Source organism: Physeter macrocephalus, chromosome 2 (assembly GCF_002837175.3).
Source record: "Physeter macrocephalus isolate SW-GA chromosome 2, ASM283717v5, whole genome shotgun sequence".
In the NCBI taxonomy this organism is placed as follows: Eukaryota; Metazoa; Chordata; class Mammalia; order Artiodactyla; family Physeteridae; genus Physeter; species Physeter macrocephalus.
In genome coordinates, this window is record NC_041215.1 from 114890588 (window position 1) to 114911386 (window position 20799).

The following is a 20799-nucleotide window of genomic DNA, read 5'->3' on the forward strand; positions in this document are numbered from 1 at the left end:
ATAAACAAAATTGATAAACCATTAGCCAGACTCATCAAAAAAAAAGAGGGAGAGAAGTCAAATCAATTAAATTAGAAATGCCCAGGGATGCAAGGCTTCTTCAATATACGCAAATCAATCAATGTGATACACCATATTAACAAATTGAAGAATAAAATCCATATGATCATCTCAATAGACACAGAAAAAGCTTTTGACAAAATTCAACACCCATGTATGATAAAAACTCTCCAGTGCTCGCTTTAACAGCACTTATACTGAGATTGGAATGATACAGAGAAGATTAGCATGGCCTCTTCACAAGGATGACACACAAATTCGTGAAGCATTCCATATTAAAAAAACAAAAAACAAAACTCTCCAAAAAGTGGGCATAGAGGGAAACCACCTCAACATAATAAAGGCCATATACAACAAACCCACAGCAAACATCATTCTCAATGGTGAAAAACCGAAAGCATTCCCTCTAAGATCAGGAACAAGACAAGGATGTAAAGCGATATTAAGAAACACTCCCATTTACCATTGCAACAAAAAGAATGAAATACCAAGGAATAAACCTACCTAGGGAGAAAAAAGACCTGTATGCAGAAAACTATAAGACACTGATGAAAGAAATTAAAGATGATACCAACAGATGGAGAGAAAAACCATGTTCATGGATTGGAAGAATCAACATTGCGAAAATGACTATACTACCCAAAGCAATCTACAGATTCAATGCAATCCCTATCAAATTACCAATAGCATTTTTTATGGAACTAGAATAAAAAAATCTTAAAATTTGCATGGAGACACAAAAGACCCCGAATAGCCAAAGCAGTCTTGAGGGAAAAAAAACGGAGCTGGAGAAATCAGACTCCCTGACTTCAGACTATACTACAAAGCTACAGTAATCAAGACAACGTGGTACTGGCACAAAAACAGGAACATATATCAATGGAACAAGATAGAAAGCCCAGAGATAAACCCACGCACCTATGGTAAACTAATCTATGACAAAGGATGCAAAGATATACAATGGAGAAAAGACAGTCTCTTCAATACGTGGTGATGGGAAAACTGGACAGCTACATGTAAAAGAATAAATTAGAACACTCCCTAACAGCATGCACAAAAATAAACTCAAAATGGATTAGAGACCTAAATGTAAGACTGGACACTATAAAACTCTTAGAGGAAAACATAGGAAGAACACTCTTTGACATAAATCACAGCAAGATAATCAACAGACAAAGGATTAATCTCCAGAATATATAAACAGCTCATGCAGCTCAATATTAAAAAAACAAACAACCCAATCCAAAAATAGGCAGAAGACCTACATAGACATTTCTCCAAAGAAGACATACAGATGGCCAAGAGGCACATGAAAAGCTGCTCAACATCACTCATTATTAGAGAAATGCAAATCAAAACTACAATGAGGTACCACCTCACAACAGTTAGAATGGGCGTCATCAGAAAATCTACAAACAACAAATGCTGGAGAGGGTGTGGAGAAAAGGGAACCCTCTTGCACTGTTGGTGGGAATGTAAATTGATACAGCCACTATGGAGAACAGTATGGAGGTTCCTTAAAAAACTAAAAATAGAATTACCATATGATCCAGCAATCCCACTACTGGGCATATACCCAGAGAAAACCATAATTCAAAAAGACACATGCCCCCCAATGTTCACTGCAGCACTATTTACAATAGCCAGGTCATGGAAGCAACCTAAAGGCCAATCACAGAACAATGGATAAAGAAGGTGTGGTACATATATACAATGGAATATTACTCAGTCATAAAAAGGAACGAAATTGAGTCATTTGTTGAGATGTGGATGAAGTCATATAGAATGAAGTAAGTCAGAAAGAGAAAAACAAATATTGTATATTAACACATATATGTGGAACCTAGAAAAATGGTACAGATAAACCGGTTTGCAGGGCAGAAATTGAGACACAGATGTAGAGAAGAAACGTATAGACACCTAGGGGGGAAAGCCGCAGGGGGTGGGGGCGTGGTGTGATGAATTGGGCGATGGGGATTGACATGTATACACTCCTGTGTATAAAATTGATGACTAATAAGAACCTGCTGTATAAAAAATTAAATTAAATTTAATTTAAAAATTTAAAAAAATTGCAGTGGCATTTTTCACAGAAATAAGCAATTCTGAAGTATGTATGGAATCACAAAAGACCTTGAATAGCCAAAACAATCTTGAGAAAGAAGAACAAAGCTGGAGGCATCATAAACCCTGATTTTGAACTATAATACAAAGCTATAGTAATCAAAAACAGTATGGTATTGGCACATAAAAGACACATAGGTCAATGAAACATAACAGAGATCAGATACAAACCCATACATACATGATCAGTTAATTTACCACAGAAGAATCAAGAATGTATGATGGGGAAACAATAGTGCCTTCAATAAGTGGAAGCTGCACAGCCACATGTAAAAGAATGAAACTGGACCCTTATCTTATACCATACACAAAAATTAACTCAAAATGGATTAAAGACTTGAATGTAAGACATGAAACCATAAAACTTCTAGAAGAAAACATAGGCAGTAAACTCCTTGACAGAGGTCTTAGCAATGATTTCTTTTTGGATTTGATACCAAGAGCAAAGGCAACAAAAGCAAAAATAAACAAGTTTGACTACTTCATGCTATGAATCTTCTGCACAACAAAGGAAATCATCAACAAAATGAAAACGCAACTTACTGACTGGAAAAAAAATATTTGCAAATCATATATCTAGTAAGGGGTTAATATCCAAAATATATAAGGAACTCATACAACTCAACAGCAAAAACAAACAATCTGATTATAAAATGGGAAGAGGATCTGAATAACATTTTCTAAAGAAGACATAGAGATGGCCAACAGGTATGTGAAAAGATGTTCAACATCACTATCATCAGGTAAATGCAAATCAAAACCACCATGAGATATCACCTCACACTTGTCAGAATGGCTGTTTTCAAAAAGACAAGAAATAACAAGTGTCGGTGAGGATGTGGAGAAAAAGGAACCCTTGTGCACTGTTGGTGTGAATGTAAATCAGTGCAGTCACCATGGAAAATAAGTACAGAAGTTGAACAAAAAAATTAAAAATAGAACTACCATATGAGCCAGCAATTGCACTTCTGGGTATTTAGCCAAAGAAAATGAAACACTAACTTGAAAAGATACAGGCAACCCCAGCATGTATCTTGTTCACTGCAGCATTATTTACAATAGCCAAGATATGGAAACAACCTAAGTGTTCAGGGACAAACGAATGGATAAAGAAAATGTGGTGTATACATCCAGTGGAATATTTTTCAGCCATAAAACAGAATGAAATCTTGTCATTTGCCACAACATGGATGAATCTTGAGGGCATTATGCTAAGTAAGACAGACAGAGAAAGACAAATACCATATCATCTCACTTATAAGTGGGATATAAACCAAAAACAAAACCAAAACAAAACAAAACAAAAAAGTTCATAGACACAGAGAACAGATTGGTGGGTGCCAGAAGCAGGAGGTGAGGAAGGAGCAAAATGGGCAAAGTGAATCAGAAGTTACAAACCTCCAGTTATAAAATAAATACGTCTAAGGGATGTAAGGTACAACATGACAACCACAGTTAATGACACTGTAGTGCGTATTTGAAAGTTGCTAAGAGAGTAAAAGTTCTCATCACAAGAAAAAGAAATCTGTAACTATGTACAGGGACAGATGTTAACTAGACTTATTGTGGTGATCATTTTGCAGTATATACAAATATATATCATTATGTTGCACACCTAAAATTAATAAGGGTGTATGTCAATTACACCTAAATAAAAATAAATTAATTTTTAAAGGGTAAATTACAATTTTTAAAAAACTTTATTTACAAAAACAGGTGGCAGGTAGATTTGATCCTCGGGTTATAGCATGCCAAGCCCTATTCTATTTCCATAGCTAGAAGTGATATTGAGTTGAAAATTTTTTCTGTAAAGCATTATAAATTATTCACATTGTCACATTTTGACCCTTTTTTATTGAACAATAATATTAGAAAGAAACAATAGCAGTCAATTAAAAGAATTCTAGGAAGCCTAACTTTTGTCTTAATCTTTCATTCAAAGAAGGAATTAGTTCAGTTTATCTAATTTATATTGACCTTTCTGTTTTTTGAAGGTCTTATTCAAAGGTTGAAACATGCATTCAACAAGCCATTAGCACTTTTGTTTTTGCAATAATATAATCATTTAAAGTGTGGGGAAAAAAAAGTACATGTGTTTGAAAAATTCTTCCTGTTACATAAGGTACATGATTAATATGCAAAATCAACACAAATGGGGTACTCAAAGGGGAGAGCACAAATGCCCAGAAAACTATAGGGATATGTCACCATATCACTGCATGAATTTCTAAAGTTCAAAAAAGTCACATGCCCTTTTAATATTATTGTAGTCAGCTGTACAGTTGGAAAGTACACTCGCTGCTTATTCATCTTAATGCCATTTACCTACATCTCCAGAAAACAGAATGTCAGGGAGAAATCAGAGGTTGAGCTAGGAGAGTAGACCAATGAGCATGCTTTATGACAGTTATGCTTAATTTACACCTTCAAGAAATAGAAAATTGGGATGCAACTCTAGCCATACGTGTTCACATTTATTCATAAGTGGGAAAAGACAGGTGATTTGCATGAACCAGATCCATAAGAGCATATGGATTTGCTATCAACTGATATCAATGGGTCTCATAATAATTCCAGTTCAGACTCTGCCCTTAGAGATTATTTGTGCATTTAATTAGTATATGTACTCAATTTAACTCAAAGTGATGGTCAGATTAAGTACTTGGAGATAGATATGGCTATACAAATAAATAGGGGCCCAGAAATTTCAAGATATTTTTGTGTCAGTGAATCTGGACTGTACTGTGTTCACCTTGACTAATAGTGAGCAGCCAGAAATGGCACTATGCCAGTTCTTCCCTAACCTTTAATAGGACTGAAAATGCCCATTTTTCTTTCTCTTGAAATATTTGGTCTTGAAGCCCTGAACCATCATGTAAGAAGTCTGATATCCCTGAAGCTACCATGTTTTGAGGAAGCTCAACTTAACCATAGAGAGGCATTGAGAAGGAAGGAAGGAAGGGAGGGAGGGAGGGAGGGAGGGAGGGAGGGAGGGAGGAGTCGTCCAGCTGAGGCCCTAGGCATTGCAGAGCAGACAAGCCATCCTCACTGTCCTGTCGAATATCTTGTCCCAGATAAGATTACAATCTTCTACTATGATAAATTGTTTTAAGCCAAAGAGTTTTACAATTGATAACCAGAATTCTCTCTGTATTCCAATATCCTATTTATTTCCTTGAGCAGTTAATATAATATGTGATTAACATTTAAAAATGTTTTAATTTACTTATTTAGTACCTATTTGTTTATGGAACGAAAAAATCTATAAAGGCAGAGGCACTACTTCTCTTAGACTTTTGGCACTGTCATGATGCTTAATGAGTTAGTTATCTGTTAAAGGAAGGAAAAGAGGGAGGTGATTTAATTGTTAGTAATACCAGCTTTTTAAAATTAATCCAACATTTTACCATGCTAAAGTATACAAGTGATACTCAGGTTGGTAGAAAATAGGATAGAAAAGTATTTTTTCATGTTTGATTTTGTTTTCTAAATTATGTGGACAGGACTTTCATTTGCAACTTTTAAAATATCTTTTTTCAAAGTGGTTCCAAAAGTTATCAGAATTCTATTTTATGGTTACAAATTTAAAGATGTCTCACGATATCTTTAATGTTTTCCTACTGGTTAAAATTAATTTCCCCCAAATCACAAAGCAACATCATGATCTCAGTGACTGGAAAATATCACTGTGGGCTATGTATTTCTTCTAAAATGGTATTTTTTACAATTGTCAATGCACTTTCTTTCCTTTAGTAGTCTCTCTTGTTCTAATAAGCAAGTGAAGAACGAGTCACTTACCCATAGACATTTCTTGATAAAAGTTCAGAAGTGTGAACTCTACATTCAAATCTGGAATTCCTCCAGGTAGATTTAGTAATAATACCAACAAATGTTTGAGGAGAGTGCTGTCAGGTTTATACATAGCCACACTCTGCTTTAGAGGGAGCAGAAGGCAAAACAAGAGAAGCAAAAGCCAGATGCTATAAAAGTTTAGATCAGATAAATTTCTCAATATTTTTCATATAGTAAAAATGAGGTCATATGCCAAACTTAAGAGGCCAATTTTTTATAAGGATTGAGATTAATTCCTCATTACCATTTTTTAAAAGACCTAAGCTTGGCACAAAAACGTTGGAATGGGATGGGCTTCCCTGGTGGCGCAGTGGTTGAGAATCTGCCTGCTAATTCAAGGGACACGGGTTCGAGCCCTGGTCCAGGAAGATCCCACATGCCACGGAGCAACTAGGCCCGTGCGCCACAACTACTGAGCCTGCGCGTCTGGAGCCTGTGCTCCGCAACAAGAGAGGCCGTGAGAGTGAGAGGCCCGCGCACCGCAATGAAGAGTGGCCCCTGCTTGCCACAACTAGAGAAAGCCCTAGCACAGAAACAAAGACCCAACACAGCCAAAAATAAAAATAAATTAAAAAATTTTAAAAACTTTGGAATGTGAAAAGCAGAGCTTCACACAGGTTTTATCCCATGCAACCTCAGTATTCTCCAATATCATTGACTAATCTACGTGTTCATAGGGCAAATATAAGATTATGGTAAAAAATCAGTAGTCACCCAGTGTTGAAAGTGTACCATTTATAAAATCTGAATTGACACTCAGGAAATGTTTCTATGATTGGACTCAAACAAATTTTGTGACACATATCTTTCATCACCATGTTCCTATATCCCATTATTCAAAAACCTGAAAATATATATGCAACTGTTCTTGATATATGGGAAATATTTGTATGCCTTTAAGCTGCTAACCATGGTATTTCTTTACTTAGAAATGTTCTATATGTTAAATAACACCCATCAATGGACATCCATCTCATATTTCCTTTCCCATGAAGCCTTGTCTCATTACCTCAATGAGAAGTATTTTGTTCCTTCTCAGAACTTCGGCTGTATTTTATCTATGCTACTGTCATACTTATCCAGACTCTGCTTTTATTATAATTAATTGAAAAGCACCCTATTTTGCAAGGAAATTATAAACTCCTCGAGCAAAGGGTCTTTTTTTTTTCCTTTACATTTGTGTTCAACACTACATAGCATGTAATACCCAGTAAGAGGTACTCAATAAAGACTTGGTATGTAAGTGGATGGATTTAGTAAGATTTTTCATACTGTACTAGGCTTTCAGCTACATGATATATTTCTTCAGATAGTGAGTTAATTTATTAATAGTTTTAAAAATAAATTAGATTATCAGGTTGGTTTAAATCACCCAAGAGGGACCAAAAATAATGAGACACAGGTCAGATATATTCTTATGGGAAGCAGAAGCTATCAGGGAAGGCCGAAAGAGTAGGAAATAGAACTAATCAAGGTGGTGTGCATTAATGAGATATTATAATAGGACACACTGAAGCCTTTTTTTGTTTTTAAGTGATACAATAATATCTCCACTTTTTGGGGGAAACTTTTCAAAGACAAATGAGAAGAGGCTTCCACTGATGAGAAGCTGATGAGAAGTAAACACTGTGTAGATAACTAAAGTTGAATTTTGTGAATAAAATAATTTCCATTCCTAGCAACACATAGATCAAAATTTGTTGAGGCTTTAAATCTATGTTATAGTATTTATTAATTTAACTGAACTGCAATAAATATGAAAAATAGATATATCAATTGGTATCATAGAAGTATTTTATCTTTTTGCAACGGTAAAATGTATCCACACACACAAACACATCCACACACACTGCCAAATGGTGTTGAATTTAGTTCTAACATATAGCTAAAGTATCTGGATCATAAAAAAAAATAGTAATGGACAGAAGTTAAAGGATTCTGAAATAGAGACAAAACTAAGAGACAAAAAAGAAAGGACTTTTTCTTTTACTCTTCTGTACAGTTAGGTAGGACCATATAATTAAGTTGTGGCCAATGAATTGGGAGCGATGTGATGTGGTCACTTCCAGGCCCAGAGAAGTGCCCCGCCCCCCATGCTCCTACTTTTTCCCTCCTATAGTGACCTTAGAGACATCTAATCCATTTGGCATAGTACCAGGTTGAAATAGAGTCACCTGACTAGCATAAGACTATAAAGTAAACAAGAGTAAAATAACGTTTTAAGTCACTAGGAGTACATGAGTTGACTAATAGGTCATCTTGCAGTAATTACCAAGAATAATACCAGTAATTTAAGTTTTAATATTTGATTCTACAGTCTATAACATGATGAAATCAAATCCTTTTTGGGTTGGGTAGAAATGATTCTGTTTTTAGAATACGTAGTTTTTTCACTCCTCTATGTGAAGCTAAGAAAAAATATCCATTGAACTTAGAATTCATTATTTGTTTTAAAAATATTAAATGAGACTATTTGAAAATAATATGCTTTTATTTATATCAGCTGTCAAATATAGTTTTCCTAAATTATTAAATAAAGGCCCAACCATAAAAGTCATATATTTGACTTGTTTGGCAAGTTAAGATGGCCAAAATATTTATATAAATGTGTATGTTGTTTATTGAAATACTTACATATGTTCACTGAATAGTGAGGATCATTATTACAAGTTTAAGTATGTGGATTTCCTGACCAATACAGTATAACTTCACAGTATCCATTTATCTTTTCTGAAAAGAGAAAGAAAAATATGATTCTCCACTCCAGACACATTGCCCAATGGCTGACATTATGGAAATATAAGAAAGTTCTCATTATTATTATTAGTTTTTCACCTAGCTGCAAGGCCATTACATGAAATAAAAATTCTATTTTTACTTTCCAGTTGTGCTTATAATGGTATCTAATCTTATAGTTTTCATTCTTTCATAAAATAAATAGCAAATCTGCAGTGATACCTATTGAATACATTGAGTTTTGTGTTGTTTTTTTAATTCTGACTAATGAATAACATTCAAATGCTTGCAGAAGCAAACACACAGAGGTGCACTGTGAACCGGTGGCTTAAGAGGAGTCCACATAGTAATAGCAAACACCCTATAGCACTTACTGTGTCAGCCACGGATACATGTGCTTTTCCATTCTTCCTGTGTCCTTAAAATAACTTTAGCAGGTTAGTAATAGTATAACTCATATTTTTTTGTTGTTGTTTTGCTTTTTTGCTGTACGCGGGCCTCTCACTGTTGCGGCCTCTCCCGTTGCGGAGCACAGGCTCCGGACGCGCAGGCTCAGCGGCCATGGCTCACGGGCCCAGCCGCTCCGCGGCATGTGGGATGTTCCCGGACCGGGGCACGAACCGGTGTCCCCTGCAACGGCAGGCGGACTCCCAACCACTGCGCCACCAGGGAAGCCCTATAACTCATATTTTGAAGATGAGAACAATGAAGCACAAAAGAAGTTAACTAACTTGTCGGAGGTCACATAACTAGTATGTGGTGGAGGCAGGATTTAAACTTAAGAAATGTGGTTCCAGGGTTCATATAATTAATCAAAGCATTATTCTCTCAAATGATTTCAGCACAGACAAAAGATTATCTTTATCCCAAGGGCCTTGAGTTTGACTGCTTTTTATTTATATGTCTCCCCATGGCTGAGCAGAGCCCCTGGACACAGCAGTCATTCAAAAAGGATTTTGACTTGAATTAAGTAATTAAGGGAAGATGACACTTTAGATAACTGTTCCCTCATAAAAAAAAGCATATTAATATCTGCAGAGCAGAATCAAAACAAATCTAAACAAATCTGAAAACCCATGGCAGTGATCTGTTTTTATTCCCAAATTCAACAAGATACTAAGCTGGCATGCCTTTTGGAAAGTAGATGGGGAATTTAAGCAAAAATAGATGAGGTAATTAAACACTCATGTAGGACATACGGCTTAGAGATAGCCTCCCCCTGGAAACTAGTCATTCGCAAAGGGAAGGGAGGATGGGAAGAAAGGTTTCTGAGAATGTGCCCATGGATCGTGGCCAATAGCATACATGAAGGGTCTTTATTCTTAAAAGTAAAGAAACCTCATAATTATGCATACCTGAGATCACCCAGAGCCAAAGTGTTCCCTGTGAATGGGTAAGTAACTCATTGGTCAGAGGAAAATCACCATGAAACACAGAGGATTCTTTTCTTCTCTGATTACAATTTCACACCTTTTCTTTTTCGGTCACTTTACCCCTAATTTTTGTTTTCATTATTTGTTTAATTTCTAGAAAAGCTACGTCATAAGCCATCTGATGACTTTGTAAATGCAAAGATCCAATGTTGTCGAACAGACACTCTAATGACATAGTGTTTAGTGTTCCCAAAAGCAGGAGACAGATGAAGAGAAACGGTGAACCGGCAACCTTAGCATAATTAAGACAAGCCTGAGTGCTTGCCATGGTGCCATTACATTAATCTCACATCAGTGGCACCTGGCTAAAATTTATGAGATATGTAAAAGGGGCCTTTCCAACTGACCTTGATAAGGCAGAGTTATTTATCACGTGAGAGAATAGTCAGCAAGCTAGGGAGAATGAGGTATATTAGAAACAAGTTGGCAGAGAGATTTAAGGGCAGTGGGCTGCAAGACACTTTGACAGAAAAGATCAAGTATTTTCAGTACTATGAACTTTAAGCATCCTTGATAAGTAAAACATAAAATCATACATCATGTCAATAAGCAATATATGTGAGAAGGGGTAATAGTAAACGCCAAGTTTTAAATCATGCCAGTTCATTCATTTAATATTCTTTTAAATATTTGTTTATTGAACTCATGAGACTTTGTGACTACAATGGATTCCAAGTGATTTCACACCCAAATAAATAAGTAAAATATATTCACTGTGAGTTCTTTGATGGTGCTGTCTCATCTTATTTATCATTGTATTTCCATGGCCTAGTATAGAGCCTGGAATATTTGGGTCCTAATAAATCACCAGATCTTTCTATGGCTGGCTGCTTCCTGTTCTTCAAGTCTCAGTTCACATATCACCTCCACAGAGAGGTCCTCCCTGATCACCCGATCAAAAAGACTTACCACTATATGGAAATAGCTTTTGTATTGCCTATACATTTATTATTTTCTTTTCCTCTCTGGACTCAAGGTCCCCTGTCTTTCCTATTCACCTTTACATGCTAATATAGATCCAAAACCTAGAAAAGGGCAGGATAGGTGCTTAATAAATATATGTCAAATGAATGAAAGGGTGTTTATTAAATAAATACTGGATTTTTTAAAACAGGAGAATAATGATTATTATGCTTAAAAATATATTTTGAAAGGTATATACTTTTATTTTAAACCATTGTGTTATCAATAGAAACAAACTTTAAAAATCTGATCATGGTACTCCTTCACTGAAACTTCATTGTGATAAAAATTAGTATCAAATTAATCTATTCTTGATTGTTTATTTAAAAAAATCTCAGACCTTTTCAGCAGCGGTCACTAGTGTTGTCAAATATGACAAGACTTCTTAGGTCCTAACCAGTTTTGTACTTCAAATATTTCAACAAGAAATAAAGAGGGAAACAAAGTACTTTTTGTTGTTGTTGGAATTTTGTTTATTCTACTTCCATATAAAATGTACCCCATAAAATCATGGTAGCTGTAATCCGTAGAAATCGCCATAATGTTCGTGACATTTTATTTCTGTTCATGGGCCAACTATTCAGCACAAGGGTCCTTTATTTTATTTTTGTGTAATGGACAATTTGAAGATTTCTTTTTAGCTTTATCAAATGTAATTGAATTTATACTTCTACTAAAACAGAGACGGATGGATAAAATTCTGTCTTTATACAATGAAAGCCTTATGGTCTTTTCAGTGAGGGGGACCAGCAACACAGCTTTAGGGTTTCACATAGGAAAACCACATGGGGTCAAGTAGACCTGAATGTTTTTAGGCCACACCAATATCAAAATGGATTTGTACATTTAAATTCTGCTTCTCTATCATTTCATATTTCATAATTCTTCTATGCAAAAGCACAGAATAGCTAAAATCAGTAAATCACACAAAACAAACTTTCTAGACTTTCACTATACCTTAAAACCACAGTTTTAAAAGTTAGGTCTATTTGGCAGTAGTTCATTTAAAATGAAAGCAGAAAAGCAATATTTACTTTAAAAAATGCCCATATTATTTAAATTAATAAAACAATATTTGGAAGAAAGCTTGACTTGCCTCACTTCCTGGCATAATTGGTCACTTTAAAAATCCAATTAACATTCATAATCATACAGAAAATTAATCACTTATAATATTTGTTTGGATTCTGGAGCTCCATTCTGGATCTATGTCAGAGGTACAGGATATAACAATACCTCAGGGATCATAAAAGTTTTGGAGTGTTTCCTTTGCATGTTCATTGCAGATTATAAAATTCACACTTGTGAGAGAAGTATTTTAAAATTAACTATATGAGAATAATTAAACATTGTTCATTTAATGTGAATTTGTGCACATTTTAATGCAACATAACATCATTGATTATTAAAGCAACATTTTATAAATAATAATAAGCTGTGAGGGTAGAAGAGAGTGAGAGAATTACTACACTGAATGTCTCCATTTGAACTGGATTTCTTTTGCTTTCCAGAACTTTTGCAGACAATAATATAATGATCTATAAAATATTAGATTTAACATTTGTTGTTGAACTTATAGTTTTGTCAGCTCTCCGTTTAAATCTACTTCTTAGCATTATTAAAATTCCATAAGGAAAATATTTAAACTGCCTGCAAATAGTAGAATGTTGCTGATTTCTATTTGCACTGGGAATGTTGAGAGAGCGTAAAAGGGGAGATATAGTTTATATTTCATAATTTTGTAACTTAACGATACTATTTTATTAAAGACAATCAGCTGCACACATAATTATCATCATCAAAGCAATAAGTGTTCATAATGATTCAAAGGCTAATTCAACAACCATCATATCTTATTTCTGTTCATCCTAATCCCATCAATTTTTCTCTAACTCTGTCTTCATATTAATTTAATGAGATAACTTTTGCTTTTCTAATTAGTCAAAGGACCAGTGGGATCATCATCTCTCAAAAATATGCCAATGTAACAGACTTACTATTCTTTCAAAAGTTGGTGAAACTTGATCATTTTCATTGTTTGTGTTGAAATACAAACTTTTCCCTTTAAAATTAAATTGGAATCTCAAGAATGCACAGGTCATTAGCTTCTAGAGAGAGTACTTAATTTAAGGACAGTACTTTAATCTAGGAAACGGCACAAAAAGTCCTTGCAAAAATAGGCTAAAAATGCTTAATAGTAAAAGATAAATGTGATTACAGTCTAAAGTTTTAGAAAAGAAGTATTTTTCCTAACAGAACTCAGAACTGAATTCTTTTTCTTTTTTTTTCTTTAATTGTCTCTCCCTACCACCGTACTTGAATATGTTCCATGCGGATCAGGAATTTTGTCAGTTTTGTTCACTTCTACATCCTCCTAGAACAGTCCCTGGCACATAGCCCTACATTCATTATTAAATGAATGGATGGATAAATGAGTGAGTGAAAGGCCAAGATCTGCACTTTCTTGACTAAATCACACCCATAATGCATCACCTATGATTTCCAGTTATTGTTTAAAGTGGACAAAGACTCTTATAAAAGCAATCTGAGTGTGAAATCTTTCTAGGCCTTTATGCAAATTTTTAATTGTTTCTCACCCACACATAATTGAACAGTTTTACTGTTTATTTTTTTTCTGTTAAAATTACTAAGTAATATTTACTGAGTGAAACTTGAGTGAGAAAAGTCAATTCTGTGTTCTTGCTTTTTTTTTTTTTATAAGAGATGATTCAGATGGCAGTTCAAGCAGCATATTCATTCATTTAACAGATTTTGGTTGGTTGGTTTACCTTTTGACTCCCTTCATCCATTCATTTTTAACAAAGCTCAAACAACATACAGAATAATTTTGGTCTTCAAAATTGAATTACAATGGAGAGAAATTTTCCCTAAAAAGAACTGATGTCAAATAAATTGCTTGAAAATAAAACAAAATCCTAAATCACAATGTGATGCCAACATACACTGAATAAACAATGAGGGGTGGTAGCTCACTACCTGTTTGAACACCAGCCCATCCAGTTTGCTCTCACAAATGCAGTAGTTGTCAGGTACATAGGCAGTTTTTACTAGTAGCACATGCTCATCAATGTGTTCCTATGGCAACCAATATATATATATTTTAAGGTAAGACATGAAAATCAGTTCTGTCAAAACCAGGCGCCTTACATCAGGGCACCTGAAGTCAGAATGGTTAATTTATTTTAAATGTTCGAAAGAAACCAAAAATCTTTAACACATGCTGGAAGGTTAATGAAGAATGAAGTGATTAATAAATAGTTTCCCCAATGACAAATGTGAAAAAAAATCAATATTCAATATCTTAACTTTTTAATAATAAATCAAGCTAAAGCTTGACCAGTCACTTTTTAAACTTAAAAGCAGTTGCTCACAAATATGTCTTAAATGTCTTTCATACATTTTTTTTTCAGAAGTGAGCAATATTTTTTATTTGGAATGTTGTATTCGGATAACTTTATTCACCCCAAAGCTGATTCCAGAGCAATGGAATTAGGTGTTACAAAGAAGGAAGCCACAGTGAAAAAAACACGTAGAACTTGTCATGAAAGCATGAGGAATGGAATTAAACTTAAAGAAGGACTGAAGACTTGTAAACAGACTGTTAGAACCAGGTGGAACCCTGGAAATCTATTGACTCAAAGCTTCCTTTACAGATATCAGAAACTGAGGGTCAGAGAAGGTAAGTGGCTTGCACATGACCAAAAGAATCAGAACTGGATCAGTGGACTTGACTCACTTGGTTCTGTACTCTCTATACTCTTCATTTTTTGACACAAAAACAATGGATTTGAGGGGGGGAAATGGTAAAAAAAAATGGGGGGAAAATCACATTCCTATAGGAATTACTTACTAAAACTATTCTTCCCATTTGCCCTAAGTAGTATCAATAGCCCCTCATTTTTCTTGTTCTAAACAGCGCAATTATAATTTTTAAAATAATTTCAAAGGGTCGCAGATCTAAATTTTCTCTTCTCCCTACTCTAATTAGTTTACTAGTTTCATCAATATTATATAGCTGATTTTCTTTAAAAGATCCTGATGAATTTGCCTCTTTCTATACATAACATTTAAAACAGGACGTGAATTACTGTATTTGTAAAATATAATAGTTAGATGTTGTAGAAATTAGTGTATCATTTAAAAGGCATGCAGTGGGTAAAAATTGTTCTCTAAAATTATAACCTCTTATCAGACTAAAAGACTTTCTTCTAAATTAATGCCACACCTAGTCAAATACAGATATTTGGGAAATGGAAATCATCCACCTCACCACTGATTCCTTTGTAACCATGAATTTCTTTAAAATTGTATTTGTATTAGTCAGGCTTACCACAGGTTCTAGTCCCAGCTCTGTCACTGAGTCACTTTATGGCCAAGTTTATATTCACTTTAGCTTTCTGGATTTCATTTCCTTTACCTATAAAATGAGGAAGCTGGAAAAAAGTTACACCTGCAGTCCTGCCACATTAATCTTTAAATGGACAGAGCTGCATTATATGACATGGTCTAAATAGCAGAATAGCCTATTTCAGGATTACATAGTCTATTATAATACTAGACTATCAATTGTAAGAGTCAATTACAATAGTCTATTTCAGACCATCAGAGAACATTATGATAACCTGAGAATTTGGGCATTTTCTTAAATAAAACTTCTAAATGATCAAATTATTTATTGCCATGTTGGGTATGACATGAAATAATTTTAAAATATATTTTTACACCCTGGTACACAAGATATTATATATATATATATATATATATATATAAATATATTAGTTTTATAAATTCATCATGTGCTCAATGGCATAGATTTTGCAGCCTGGTTTAAACAATTGATTTTAATATAGTACTTTATAACACATTGAAGCAAAGTTGCACAAATTATCCTGGTTACTATCTTGAAAGGTAAATAGGCCTAAAATTCTACTATGTCACACATATAGGCACAAAATTTGAATGAACAGAAAGATGCTGTTTAGGAAATGATAGAAAAATAATATAATAATTTAAGCTTTGTGGTATTTAATGAACCACATAGTGTGCCACAGAGACTTCAGGGCTTTAAATGAAGAAATTTTCTAGAAACAATGCACTGCCTTGTAAGGCGAGAACAAGATGGTAAAGAACTGAAAGAAACCAGAGTTACCCAGATGGCTGGAACACAGAGAGCTTGGGCAAGTGATACAAGTGAAATGGATAAGTGTGACTAATACAAATAAAAATTTTAAGAAATTCATGGTTATCCTTTTTCCCCAAATACCAGTCACAGCTGTTAATAATGATCAGGCTAAAGTAGCTCATTGAACTCTTGAAATCACTTTTTCCCCCAATATCTGTCTTTATCATCACAACAACCTGTGATATGGTGTTATCACCCTAATTTATTACAGAAGGACACAGTCTCTGAGAGATGTTGTGACTCGTCTGAAGTCACATATATAACTTGAGACTGTCGATCACATTTATTTCAGAAACACTTCAAAACAAGTAAGGGTAAATGATATGTTTGTTATTCCCTATGGACAAAAGTAATAGAATCTATTTTACACCACTGAACATTGTTTTCCCAACTTGACTAACTTCTGGAATCATTAGAGTCATTTGAGATTGTTCTGGCTCCACCCCAGACCCACTGAATCAGAATCTCCAGGGAAGGCGCCTGGGAATTTGTATTTTTAAGTGTCTCCCCAGGTGATTTTGGTAATTAGCCAAGTTTTGGAGACCCTAGTAGTACAACTGAAAGTTAAGAGGATGCTGTCTTATAAGTTTAGAATGTTTAAAAGCAAAATGCACCTATTATAAAATTAACCCAATCCAGTTTCTCTCTTTCACAAACAGGCAAGATAGATGTATTTGTCACAAGTGAGTAGACAAACTGCCAAATACTACCTATATTTCTGGGTCAGAGACAGATTGGAACTCCCCCAAGAGAAACTGGGCATTCGTTACTTGGTCTATTTCCATGGCAGGGACAAAACAATTCTAATCTCACGGATCTTTTCATTAAAGAATAAAGCAATCTCAGGGCATTAACTGCTGACAGTAATGCAGATCATGGATTTCACGGATTAACCAAAGCACAAACAATCTAGAACATGTCCACAGAACAATTCTTTGTTTGTGTAGTACAGGAGGCAAAAAAGTAATCAGTCTGAGTTGAACTGTTGGGTTTAGTTACTCAATATAACATTTGTCATTTAAGAATTCATATGCCCATCAGCATAGCAACAGTCTCTCATAAATGCTTAGAGATTCTCTGTTGTATCACATAATGTGAACAGTACTCCACCGCTGTTGAAGCACTTTCACATATATTAGCACAATTTATCCTTACAATAGAGCTGTGAGTGGATAGGAACCCTCAACAAATTGAAAGGATTATTATAATTAAAATGTATTCTTAGCAGAATGCAAATATCCTGAGGTGTATCTGATTTACTTTTGGTTTCATGCAAAACAAGATATATATCACCCCTTACACTCTGTGAAAAACAATTTTCAACTCTAAAATATTCATTAAATTCTTCTTCTTAAATGGAAAATGATTTATGCAATGCTGATTTAAATGCTGAATTTGAGTTTAAAAAAGAAAGTGAATCAAGTAACCAGGCTTTACTACTTTAAATATCAAGCATATAGATCCTGATTTATTTCATCAAAACAGTTTCTCAGCTCTACGAAAGGTTAGGTCCTTTTCCCTATACAATGGCTCAGCTAAAGAATAGTGACTATAGTGAAATAGTACAGTGAATATTTTGTTCATGAAAGTTTTGAATTTTTTTTAATTAATATTTTTCTACAGGTTAATTAAAACTCAAATCCAAAGTTGCTATTTTTATTGTTTTTGTTCACCGGCAATTTTACCCTTTATCCTTCCTTACTAAAATCCCAAATTTCTAACATTGTCTCAGTATTACTTTTTCTGTTAGAAGGACTTCAAAGATAAACTTCAAAAAAAAATTTTTTTCTGGATAAAGTGAGCATAGCTAGGAGAAAGTTACCGTGTGAAGAGAACACTATTAAAGCCAAATATTCAAATACCAATTACAACAAAGAACTACTTAGGCACACAATAATTTATCAAAGTTATTATTCAACTTAATATTATCAACAGGTTCAGAAACAATACAAGTTTTTCTCATGAGAGACACTCCATCTGAGTTTCTAATTAAATAACTTTTGTATAGTTCCTTTTCTTCCCTGCACAAAAGGTCTTTTTTTCCCCCTCCATTCTTGTTCCCCTTCCTTCTTTGTTGATACTGTTTACTTCCAAGCCTGCCTCTGAACTCTCTGCCTAATTAGCTCTTGATAGATCTACTGCCCTGTTTCCACAAACATTTAATTCTGCCATCAGTGCCATTTACATTACAGCATGTTGCATTGTCTTTTACCAGCCTAATTTTGTTTGAGTGAATGTAAATCCCATTAAACAGTCACCTATTAGACTGTGGCATATAAACTCCAAAAGCCTCTTTATTACAAGAGTGAACATAGGCCCAACTGATAAAAGATTTCTGGGACATTTCAATTTGTGGTCGACTTCAAATATTCTGTCTGCTTTAAGCTTAGGCAGCTCATTTTTTTCAAAGTATTTGACAGAGTATTTGAGTATCTTTCAAATTGTAGATTCCATAGCATAACATAATAAACATTGGTTGTTTGTTGGCTTTAGAAAAAATATATATTTACTTATACCTAAACATATGTTAAAGATGTATCTTTCGCCTTTTAGTTATTTTATTTTCCCCTTGGTAATATGACTCTATTATTTTCAAAAGATTTCATGATGATGTTTACTAATATCAGGATGGCTTGCAGATCCCTCTGGAAAGAGCTCTTCTTAAATATTAAATAACTGTTCAGAAAAGGTGTTTTCTGATGAGTTTTCTGAAGAGGGGTAAGACATAGCATTCTAAGATGCAGTCCATCCAAAGGCAAGCTAGCAGATGCAAGCATCAGAGACAGCTTCCTCTCATAACTTGAATGCAATTTGATAGCCCAAAACAAGAGAAACAAGATTTCAGAGATCATTTAAAGTTCTGGAAAGACACAGTAGTAGCCAATTATCAGGGTTAGTGATATTTATACCAATATACTCAATGAAATTAGTGCCAGGTACTGGTTTCTATCTAAGTGAGGGCTCAGTATAGACTTTCCCCAAAGCCCAGTGAATCATTCAGCACTATGGTCACATTATTGTGTGGTTTAAAGTAAGGGTGAGAATGGCTTTCTTTCCATTTCCTCCTGGTAATAAACTCAGAAATACACCCATGAAGTGCAAACCCTCATGCACAAAATTATTTCTCACTCCTGCAGTCTTGTCAAAGCCAATATTTCAGGAAAGCACAGGTTGCTGAATGGGACTGTGATTTTTTGCCTGCTGTGAGTCTCTAAGGACAACAAACATTCCAAAAGAGACTGTAGCCAAAATTGTTAATAACTTCACACAGCGCTTTTGCCATGATGACAAAATCCACAAGACTAAATAGGTAATGGGTTTGGTGTTAAGCCACAGCTATTTGTGTAGGAATAAAAATATGTATGGTATCAAATGCTAGTTATGGAGTCAACCTGGATTAAGAATCTAAACCATCATGGATATGATTTTGACAAAAATATGGACTATAAAGTGAATAATTATTAACAGACATTCAGTTTGTTGTAATAAACATAAAAGAAGATCAGTGAAGTACTTAAAGTGGATGGTTTATGTTATTTTAATAGCATAAAGGGAAGAGGAGGGGCAAGATACAAAATACTATGTATAAAATAGATGAGCAACAAGGATATATTGTACAACATAGGGAAATACAGCCATTGTTTTGTAACAACTTTAAATGGAGTATAATCACTATGCTTACATCTGAAACTAATATAATGCTGTAAATCAACTATACTTCAATTTTAAAAAAGCATAAAATTACAAAACAATTGGGCATCAGAAATGGGTTTACAACGTAAGAGTTTGCATCAATACCTACCCATATTTACAATATGCAGCTTTTCGGGTAAATATTACATAAATCTAAACTCTTGAATGCTCAGGCCCAGAAATACCAAGGAATATATGTAAAAGCAATTTTCTCCTTACTTCTCTCTACGTATGTTTCCATTTGGGTTAATGATTAGACGTGATATGTATGAATTTGACATGATTGCTTATCTTTCTGCCCATTACATAATTTTAAGGACAACACTAATATTAGCTTTGATATATTCAGATAAGTCATAATGGCTACCATGAGTTTCATTCTGGTCCCCTTGGTTGTTCCCTCATGATCACTTCAAACTTAATGAAGACCAAGATTTCAAAGGGAGAGGTACATTTTAGTTTAGTGTTACTTGTTCCCAAAATTGGCAACTGACCTACTACTTTGGTTCTTGTGGTTTACTAAAGTTTTTTTCTGAAATATTAACATTATATTGTAAAATATGACTAACTTCTTTTTGTTTTTATGTTTTTTTTTTTTGTTTTTTTTTTTGCGGTACACGGGCCTCTCACTGTGGTGGCCCCTCCCGTTACGGAGCACAGGCTCCGGACGCGCAGGCTCAGCGGCCATGGCTCACGGGCCTAGCCGCTCCGCGGCATGTGGGATCTTCCCGGACC

The 20799-nt window shown here is 34.5% G+C and overlaps 1 protein-coding gene and 1 non-coding gene across 5 annotated transcripts in view; one reads left to right on the top strand and one right to left on the bottom strand.

The window, feature by feature from the left end:
* The window catches only part of ERBB4 (erb-b2 receptor tyrosine kinase 4), a 1129074-nt gene that overhangs the window by 846244 nt on the left and 262031 nt on the right, over positions 1-20799 (bottom strand). The window lies entirely within an intron of this gene.
* On the top strand, positions 234-340 carry LOC112065135 (U6 spliceosomal RNA). Its single transcript, XR_002891862.1, has one exon. It is a non-coding gene; the product is annotated as a U6 spliceosomal RNA (small nuclear RNA).